Source organism: Callionymus lyra, chromosome 2 (genome assembly GCF_982586985.1).
Source record: "Callionymus lyra chromosome 2, fCalLyr1.hap1.1, whole genome shotgun sequence".
NCBI lineage: Eukaryota > Metazoa > Chordata > Actinopteri > Syngnathiformes > Callionymidae > Callionymus > Callionymus lyra.
Window position 1 is genome coordinate 13249967 of NC_141819.1, and position 11732 is coordinate 13261698.

The window sequence follows — 11732 nt, forward strand, 5'->3', positions numbered from 1 at the left end:
ACATTTGATACATCCTAAAGCGAAAACTATTACTAAAACTAAAACTAGCAAAATTATTCATTTTCTGCCACATACTTTTTTTATACTTGAAAATAATGAACATATTATTGATAAGCATATTTATCTTCATGAAATGACTGTCGAAGATCCATTAACTCTGCCTGGATTTATAAACATTACAATACTTAAACAGGTATTGAAATATAAAAATAAAAAATGTTCTAAGCAAACCTCATTCACTGCTCAAAACAACATGAAGTTCAACTCATTTTTGTGCTGCTACTAAGTCACTGAACAAGTTCATTGTACTTCCTCTACAATTTTGTGTGTAATGTAAAATTTAAATTAAGAAAATATTTATGAATGATACAAAAAGACAATATCAGCTAAAAATATCTGTACAACAATAGCTGTTGAGTATTTGGATGATTTTATATGTACTGTGTATGTGGTGAGATTGTGATTTTGTCTTCACATTTTCCTTAAGATCTACTGCTTAAAATACATATTTCTAATCATTATCATTTATTTTCTAGTACTATGACACCGGTATCTCATACCTGTGTTGAGCCAAGAGCAAGTTTGTCTAAATTGTTATTCTTTTCTCCTTCTATTTTCACCAGTAAACCAGTAAAAATGAAAAACAAAAAACGACCATATTCAATCTTTTGCTGCACTATTCAACACCCGCTATGTTTGAGAGAACAAAAGCGTACAAAAGCATGCCCTTGTCCACCTTATCTTGCTTAAGATAAAGTCACAGACCGCTGTAGGTCGCAGTCACAGCTGGTTCAAGACCCCGACTCCACACTCCAGGCTATTTCACTCTTCTATCTTCAGCCTATTTCCTGCCCTGTTTTTTTCTCCGAGCTGAACCCGCTTTGGTGTGACGCGTCCTTTATGTCTAAGGAACACAAGATCATAATGTTTTAATCATGTGAGCGTTGAGGGGGACGACGACGCCATGGGCTTGATTTATGACTCATGCATACGATTATTAGGACCAAGTGACGAGAAGAAGCTTCTAGAACTTAAAAAGAAAGGCTGCCTTCATACATGCTCCCACATACAGTACATTAGAAGAACCGACAACTTATTTTTCATGATTTATTCTCCTATTTACTATGTTGAATAACAATCTGATGTAAAACAGAAAATCCTCATATCAAATAAAGACTTCTTGTAATTTATTTAGCCAAAAATATTTGAATATCGAGTAATATTTTGGGATGATGTCAAATTATTATTTATTTTAAATACTCTGTATTTAAAGTTAAATAAGTACAATGACCTTTCACCACATGAATATTTATAAATATATGGTATTTTGGTGTTTATCAAAAAAATATTGCTAAAAATAAATAATTAATCAATTGATAGATTAAGGTAAGGTAAGGTAAGGTAAAACTTTATTGATCCCTCAGGAGGTCTCCTTAGGGAAATTGTTTTTTTCCAATAGCCACAGAAAATACAGCAATTTTTCATAAAAAATAAATCAAAATAAAAAAAGAACAAGAACAAAGAGAAATAAAGAGAAGATGATACAATCTAAGTCTAAAGATATTATTATTAGCTTTTGTTAGTTTTACTTGCAGTGTATTGAGATTATTGTCATGAATGTTTTTTTATATATTCGAGGAAGTACTACAGACTGATCACAGGCATTCATTTTAGCACATAAATGTTGTTTCTTCAAGTTTAGCAGCGGTGTGTCCAATCAATTTAGCTGGAAGTTCAGGCTTTTCCATTTAAATTACACCAAAATACTCAAAGCAGGCTCATTTTTTCCACATCACAACATTACAATTAAGTGTCATAGATGGATTAAATCTGCTTAATTCTATTCTAAATACCCAATTTCACAGATAAAAAACGTGGCAGATGTCGTCTCTCTTCCTCCTTGAACCAGAAAATAGCAGCATCTCGATACAATGTTTACAAGAAAGCACCATCATTGGGTTACCAGTGACTTTCTCAGCCACTTAAGGGGTTTGAAGCAGGAGGTACCAGACAGTCACACACACACGTTAACAAAAAAAAGCACTGTTTTTTATTTTGAATGTAGGAGAAACCGCCAGGCAAGTACATGTAATAAAACTCTAACACTAAGAGTTCACTTACAAACTATTGGCCAACAGAAAAAAAACCCACTTAAATGCAAATTCTACTAAGATTAATGAGCCATTTTCGTGGAGAGATATCGGCTCGCCAGTCTCGCCGGGATTGTTTACTACTTCTATATATGCGTAATCTACCTGAGCTCCAATAGTTAATCATTTACCTGGACAGAAAAACAGGGTGAGAAAAGCTGAATATGTGCATGATTAAATGGATGGAACATACAAAAGAGAGTAGCAGATGGATGTAGCATTGATGATACTTTAATTAAGTTCAATTCTGTGTATTATAGAGCGAATTGTTTTTGTGCTTTCATGCACTCACACTGGCATTATACCCCTGCGGTTCTTTTCATCTTATCTCCTCCCTCCCTCTCTGATTTATTGCTCTTTACTCACATTCAGTTTCACTTCACAAGCGCAGTGCTGAGAGTTACTAATGAGTTGTTTGGATTCCCATACGATGACGGTTTGCTAATGCAGCCAAATGGGGGAAGCGGCCCGGACGATATGTCATCCGGCGGTGCTCTTGGCGCTGACACAGTCCTGGCAGGGAGGTGATTAATGTGATAGGTGGAATTTGTCTCGTTACGGTGACACCGGCTAATAAATGCCTTGTAAACAGCCAGCCGCAGCTGTTAATGCATCATCATAATCCAGGATTAAGGAAAGTTCCACGAATGGCCAATAAATGCAATTAGACACTGACAAAATGAATTCGGCTTTACTCCGATTCCTCCTGCAGTTTGTCTATTCAGCCGGTGAGTGTTTTCTCCGAGATAATTATGTCGGGAATCTTCTCGGTGGCCTTGAAAACTTTCTCGGTGTTCAAATCTATGTATCAATGGTTGTATTCAGTTGGGGGAAAAAAAGATCTTTAAGAATTATAACACATTCCATTCTGGTGACCTTGTATCACAGACAGACTTGAGATTTTTATGAGTCATATCATATCCTATTTGTCTGCTTTCACTCATTCACCTCAAGGATAAGGAACGTAATAACTCTTTTAAAAGATAATGACATCATACTTACTAAATCACAAGTTGAATATATCGGATAGGACGTTTACTTTTAGTTTTTTGTGTTGTACCTTAGCAGCTAATTTAGCTTTTTCTTGACTAACTTGATAAGATAAGATATAAAAAATATATTTATTTCAAATAGATGGTTAGACTTTCTTTTTTTGATCCCTATGGAGGATGTCCTTTGGGAAATTAGGTTTCCAGTTCACAGCAGAAGATAGACGCTACAGAAGTTTCATAAAAGCAAGAAAAAAGTGCAAATAAAAATAACAATGTACAAAGAGATAACAAAGTGCAAATAGTATAGATCAACGGAGAAACCCACAAAGATCTTAAAAGGATATAAGGATTAACATATAATAGAATACATAATCCTTTCACTCCACTCCTGCCCCCAAACTCATTATAATGTATAATAGCACGAGAACTGAATGAGTCCCTGAGTCTATTAGTGTTGCATCATGGAAGGAGCATTCATGCTCCATCTGCTTCTCTGTTTACAAAAAAACATTGTTTGGTAAGACATTCATATTATATATAATTATATAATAATTGTCTGCTTTAGACTCACTGTTAAAAAGATTCCTTTTTCAATTCAGAAATGATTTTTTTAGAAAACATCCAAAAATAATCAAAAAGAGCAAATAATATCTAAGATGTTTTGGCAAACTTCTTTAAAACTTGATCCACTAATCACAGAGCCTTTGACAAGATTTATTTTCGTGTTTAATGTTGCACACAATACCAGAAAAAATACCGATTTGGTGGTTTCGAACTGAAAATGGCAATAAAACTATTTCTGATTCTGATTGTGACAACAGTGAGTGATCTATTATTTTACATTATGTTCGGAACGTTGGCCAAAATGTACTCAATACCTTTCATATAATCCCTCAATATGGTTGTTGGTGGGAGCGAACCAAAAGGGAAGACTCTTTTATCTACACAGAATTTACAGGAACTTGAGATTAAACCAATATATAGTCATGAATCGACACCAAACATTTATATTTGAAGGTCATATAGCGTAAATGGGTTCCTTCCTGGTGGCTGCAGGCACAATGAAATCTAGTTAAAGGTTCCACAGTCCGTCGTGGCCAGACTTTGGACATGCCTCGTTAAGAGTCACCAATTAAGATTTTTGAGGTCCTTTGTCTGTCGCTAAATTTAGCTCCAGCCTTGAGTGAACCTTCAGTGGAAAAGTTTTATAATGTGGTGTGTTCAGACACTGAATTTCCTGGGGTTTTTAGCTGACATTTTGTCTATATATTTTCCTTAGCCAGTACCTTATTGATAAAGAGGTTGCAGGGCTGACCCAAAGTAAAAAAAATCTAAATAAAATATAAGTTTTCTCCAAACATATATTCCACAAAAGAATCAACAAAAATCATTCAAAAATCCTTCTCAAGCTAAAGAGTAGTTTCACTTCCTTTACAATTGTCACGGACTGACAAAGACTGAACAAAGAACTGGGCCTTAAACTGAGTGTGGATCAATGGACACTTTCCATCCTGCGTAAATGTCTTGAGAAAACACCATTTTTACCACAAAATAACACAAAAACGATAATAACACAATGAAATACAATTTAATAACTTGTTTCAATTGGTGAAAAGTGCTGTCAAGTATCAGCGATAGAGTTCCAACTTCTGGTTGCAATCAGCGTTAAAAGTAGTAGAAGAAGAAGCTGTCGAGTCATTTCCTGTAAGTGTGTAGCTACAGTGTTTGATTTGAGACAGTACTACCCTGTCGAAATGCACTGGCTAAGTAGGTGCACTATCCTAATGTGTACTATAAACCAGTGCGTACGGCAAAGTGCACGATTTGGGACACAGCCAGAGCACATGGCATGTATTGACAAAAAATCCAGAAGGGGCACCAAAAACAAAGAGTGCAACTCTCAACCCTGACACTAATGATGTCGGGAGGAAACATCATGAACAGTTTAGTTAAATAATACATATATATTTTTAATCACAATCAAAACACTTGTCGAATGAAACGAAAAAAGAAAAAAGAAAAATATTTTTACATTTGAAGGTTATGGTAGTGATGGTCTGATGAAGCTTCATGAAACGTGTCATGTTGTTTAGAGATCAGTAGGTGGCGCCATCAGTTTAAAAATGATGTTTCATTACAACAGTTGTTCAAAACAAAGGAAAATGGTTCTTTGTCAGACCGTCAGTAGGTCACAGAGCCCTGTATATGTTGTTTTTTTTGCCAGATACTCATATCTCTTGATGTTTGTATCTCGTGTTAGTATTAGTTTCTCATGACATTCATGCCTCATGTTATTTCGAAGCACCAGTTCACGAATGACTTCTCACAGGATACCCACATGATCAAGCTATCTTACGAATGTCCGAACAACCACATGTAACCAAGTCCAACTTGTCAATAAAGTTAATAGCTTAATAGTACGAGGAATGAATGAGTCCCTGAGTCTATTAGTATTGCATCATGGGAGGAGCATTCGTCCTACATCGACTTCTCTGCTCACAAAAAAAAGCATCTGGTTGACTAAGCCATTCAGAATCCCAAACAAATGCCTTTAAAAGCCCCCAGGCCTGATATTGGATTTAGGTATTGATTACTACAATGAATGTACTAATTAATGCGAGAACTTTTCAGGTGGTTAAAATCCCAGAATGCAACAGCTTGGTCTATTGTGAATTCTCCCATGCAAATATTGAAACTCCACCACACAGGACTATAATGCTATTAATGATTTGCAGAGAAACGCAGCTCATTTTCTCGACTTATTTTGAACTGCTATTGAATCTTGCAAGGTCTCGGGGAAAAAAAAAAAAAAAAAAGCTTGAATAATTCAGCTGTGAATTTCGCAAGCAAATCAAATGCCAAACAGACATTCTTGGAAAAATTGGATGCCAAATATGTTCGTACAGTGAAACTCATTATGCAAATGCGTTCACTTTTACCTCTGGGCTGGAAAACAAGACAGGTGACTTTTAAATGTGATTGGATGGAGCAGAAGTCACCTCGACAGCCATTAACTTTCTGTCATCTTCTCTCCAGCGCCAGCTCCCGTGGTTTTTTTTTTTCTTTTATTATCTGTTTTTTTTGTTTAAGATGTTTATTTTTAGCTCCCAGAAGTTTCTTTAAATATTTTAAACCCTCTGGTACCCAATCAGCCGGGTTCTGCTGTGCCGGAGAAACGGTCAATTGGAATGATCAATTTACATAATGGAGCATTAAATTGGGCCCATCACTGCCACCTCGGAGCAGCCGGGCTCCCGCGGAGGGATCACTCACACCGACCGATCGCTCTTTAAGGACTGACACGTATCCTCGCAGCCCGGAGCTTCCCTTTCGCCCGAGTCTGCCGAGGCATTTGGCCTGTGAATATATCGTTAATCACTAAATAATGCAGGCGCTTATGCATAACTCATGGGAAAGTTGTTTTAAAAAGAAGAAAAAAAAAGTCCTGGATCCAAGAATTAGAGGGATGTTGCCGCACTAGTGTAGAAGGAGGTTTTTGAGAAGTTTTTAAAAACCTATTTTTTTTAATTATTGATTATCCTTCTCCCCCTTGTGAGGTTATCGTAGGATTTTTCAAAAATAATAAAAAATCATCAACCGACTTGCTCTCGAACCTATTCCTGCTGTGCTCAGGTATATTTCATGTATTACATCAACCAGTGGAGGATCTCGATGGTGTACCAAGAACAGATTTAGCCCCCAGATCACACAAAGCAACACGATAAACAAAAAGTCTTAAAGTGATGGGAAAATTCAAACTTCATTCATGTTCTACTCACCCTCATGTCGACTAAGGGTTGGGATTATTTTCAGAGTAATATGTTCCTTGTTAGATTTAAAGACAAAAATGTTTGTTCATTTTAATGTAGAGACTGGAGCTCAGTTGTCTTCGTCTTCATCTTCGTCCAAAAAGACACTTAAAAACATCCAAAAATCCTCCATACTGCTCGTCTGTAATGTCCCTCTTGTATTTAAGCCTTGACAAGAGGAATTGTCCCGGAAAAAACCTTATTCTTAGATCCTTTTTAGCGTACGCTGCTAGGCCATCCACCTAAATCTTACGCACTTGCACAATGCGCTTCAATGAGGACAGACTTCAGGCAGGAACTGAAAGACTGATAACTTCTGCTTCAAAGAAACCCAAAATATGGCCTTATTTACGTTTTTTCGGGAAACAATTCCTCTTTCCAGGCTTCAATACAAAAGGGACGTTACAGACGAGCAGTATGGAGGTATTTGAATGTTTTTAAGTGTTTTTTTTTCGGGCGAAGACGAAGACAACTGAGCTCTAGTTACTACATTAAAATGAACAAACATTTTTGTCTATAAATCTAAAAAGGAACAGATTACTCTGAAAATAATGTAGCGACTGGAGCTCAGTTGTCTTCAACTTCGTCTAAAGACACACTCAACATGAGGAATTGTTCCGAAAAATGTAATTAAATCTGTATATTTTAAGTTAGTTTGAAGCGAAAATCTCTCAATTTCTCCCTGACGTCTTATCTCATTGAAACACAGCCCAAATATAAGTATCATATTTAGGCAGCTAGCCTAGCAACATCCGCTACAAACAAACTTAAAACATGGACTTATTAATTTTTTTGTTTTTTTTCATGTTGAGGCTTTAATACAAGATGGACGTTAGAGTCGAGCAGTATGGAGGTATTTGGATGTTTTTAAGTGTCTTTTTGGACGAAGATGAAGACGAAGACAACTGAGCTCCAGTCGCTACATTAAAATGAACAAACATTTTTGTCTATAACTTTAAAAAGGAACAGATTACAACCTTTAGTCGACATGAAAGGGAGAAGAAAATGAGTGAAGTTAGAATTTTCAGTTCATAAAACTCTCAGGTTTATGAAGAGAGATTTTATCAAATAAAATAACTTTATTGGCAATAAACCTCGGATGAGACCGTATAATAATACAAAATTTGAAAAAAGAAGATTTATCTCCCTCACCATATTGAGCAGTCATTAAAAAACAAAAAAATAAAGAGCAGGGGAGGAACATAATAAAATGCTTGGTATCAGTGGGAAAATACTTTTAAATGTCATTTGTTTTCCAGTGTACTAAGATCAAGTCAACATTTACAGTTAAAATGCTTTAGTTAGTGTTTGTCTGTCGGTGTTATATTTTGGTAGTGATAGAATACAAATCTAGATCCATAAAATGTTTGAATATCCATCACTCTCTGTGGTGCAGAATGAGAAGTTCTTGCACTGGTTGATCCACTTCTCTGCTGCCACTTACCAATGCATTCAACTCGTTGCTTTAGGTGATATTTCAAATGCTAAAAAGGGTGTCAAACAAACATGAAATTGATAGCGGAAAATTGACAAAAACGGAAATGCAATTTACAAATTTAACTCTGTTATACGTTAAATCAACATTATTGTTTTTTCGTGAAAATAGAAAAAAAAATGAGTAGCCTTAGTTGACTGTCAGATGATTTTTGGAAAAAAGAGGTAAATTCAATGTAAGAGATTCCGTGTTAGATAAGTGTCCACGAAAAGTGAGGAACCATAATTCGATCACATGAGCTAATGATCTTTCCGTTACATAAATTGAAGTAAAGAATAAAAAGATCACTTTTAAGAGTTTTAAATTATATATACATTCCTTGACATTATCTTAATTCATGATGTACGTAGGTGACCTTCAAACTGATGGAACAGTTTGATGTTATTACACAGGGAATTATGGGAAGCTGCGATTAAAAATAAAACGACAAAAAGCTTTGAGCCGAACATAAAAGAAAGTATTCGAGTCAACTTAACAGATGTGAGTTATAATAAGCAGACGGAACTCATGGCTTCAGAAGATTAAAGAAAGTGAAAAAAAAAGTATTATTGAGATAAACAGAATTAAATGGTTGATATTTTGTTTTATAATATATTCATTTACAACCTTCCCGTCTCTTAGAAAGTGATATATCGTATTACCGCGACATTATTTCCCATTTTCAAAATGACTTTGATCAAGATCAACTTAGGGGCTCCGAGGCACCTGAGTAAAAGTCTTTAGAATGGTGACAGTGGCTCTCGCTCTTGTGACAAATTGCATCCAAAGAAGCGTTGGGATGTGAAGCAGGGCCGTGATTGATCGCTGCACCTTGTGAGTGGCAGGGAGGGATGAGATAGAGCCATCATGGCCTTCCTCTCCTCCATGTTGCTTTTGTTTGAGAGCTTTTCACTTGGGAAATCGCTGCCCCGAGAACAATGTGTCAGAAGCTCATTGGTGTGCAGGTTTTGTCAAGCCTTCCATTTGTAAGAGCCCATTTGGCATCATGGGAACTTGGCTGCTGAGGCAGGGGTTTATTTTAAACGAGTGTGCCGCTAACTATTAAAAAAAAAAGGAGCTATGTTTATTCAGCTTTCTGCCATTCTTTTTTTTTTATTGTTCAGAGGAAAAAAACATGTCCCTCACTTACCTCGGTCAGTCTTTAAAGGCCACCGGTGATTTGTTCGTGTCACAAGCCCTAACTGGGTGAAATTCAATGATTGAGTATTAAAGTTTTGCTGCCACGGGCAACCTGCAAGGCCACGGCAGCCTTGACATTTGCTGCCGTTAAAAATAGCAGAAACGCTCTTGCAAGGAGGACGAAAATGTGGTAATTGACTGATATTTTAAAATGGATTTAGTCTTAGTTTGGATGATGGCGGAGAATAATGAACGTAATTTCTGATAATTAACAACAATTATCTTGGATCTGCTTTAATTTTGATGAAAAGTATCTATGTCAAACTTAAAGGTCAACTCATGTGAAAATACCAACGTTTCCTGACTCACTCCCATGATTCAAATGTTGAATCTTCCTCTCCAAGATGCAGTAAGTCCCTCGTCATGACCATGTTTTGAACTCATTACTTTATAAAGTTCTCCCCCGTCTCAAATCTGGGCGAACGAGAGGTTATGAGAGCAGAGTCCATTATGACGTAATAATGATTTTCCTCCAGCTGTAATCACGCCCCGCTTTGTTTATACAACGAGTCCCTGGAGGGGGAGACTTCCTGGATTGATAACGTGCGGTGACACACTCTGCTGTGTTTGACCAATCACAGCAGAGTGGATGTGGTTATGGTAAACAAGATTTCACCTCCAGAAAAACAAAGTGTTTTCAGTGGGCGGGGCTTAAGATCATTTTCTAATGTAAATATTTCAATGAAAAGAGAGTTTTGTACAAACATACACACACTTTAAGACACTTAATTAATCCCTCCTGACACACACTTTAAGACACTTTATTGATCCCTCCTATTGATTACCTTACCTTTTACCTTACCTTACTTAGATCAACACATTAGTTTCCCTTTTAACACTTTAAGGAACTAGGGTACAAGTAAAAAGTTAGTGACATACATATACTATAATATTGCCAAAAAACTATTTCATCAGCTTCCATTATAGATACACGCTAGCAAAAAAACAACTATTTCTTTTACTTATTACTACTTACTTACTTATTTACTTATTTACTATTTATTATTATCAACATCGTTATTATTATGCTTATTATTATTTGATGTTATGATAGTTGTATTTTCAATTATCTAGACTTAGACTCTAGTTATTAACGATGCAACAAAAGCACATGCAGAAAATTAGAAAAGGCGAAATGCAAGAAGGCAATAATGCTTTTAAAACTAGGGGGCGCAAGAAGAAATATCTTCAATCTTGTGTATTTAGGGCTTTAAGAGCAAATGTCAGAATCACAAAATGAAGCTTTTTTTAAAAAAAAAATTAATTCCAATTTAGCTTTTCCTAAATACAATTATTTTACCTTCATCTCTTTGGTTCTTGATAATCCGACGCAGCGGCAAGTCTGCACTGTAGACGCCAATCTGACTGTCAGTACAACAGCGGCGGTGAGGGATTCATTGTTCAAGCTCTGCATGCATGAGTGGAGTCTAATTTACCACCATCAGCTCGTACACAATTATAAAGGTTTCTAAACACTGGGTGATTAAATCCATGTCAAGGTCTTGTTTTTGTTCTATGTCTGGTCTGGTCAGGGCTATCGAAAAAAAAAAAGGAAAGAGAAGTCAAATGGTTCTTACATTAAAATTCAAATGTCACGCCCTGAAGACAACACGGCTGAATATTTGCTCTTTTCTCTCCAGGTCCTCGCCTACTTCAGGCCTGATGGTAATAATTATGCAGCTGGAAAGTGAGATATTTATCAGTACAATCTCTTGTGACAAATGATACAAATAATTGTTCTTCAACTTTCTAAAGAGCCTTTGGGCAATTGGCTACTTTTACAATTTGTTTTTTGGTTTCTACACATTTATTAAACATAACTTAAGTATTATATTACCTCCAGTTGCAGCAAAAACCCCACATATATGCAGTATATATATAGTAATTAAGAAAGTCATTTGTATTTATATAGCGCTTTTCCAGACCAGGGTCACATAGTAATTAAGTAAGTAAAGGTTATTTGTAAAGCGCCTTTCTAGACCTGGGTGACAAAACGCTTTAACAATCAAAAACAATATACAGTTTAAATATATACTTTAAAAGATCAAGACGAATAGGTCCAACACAGAAGCCCTAAGATAATTAAGAAATAGCCTGAACAAATAAA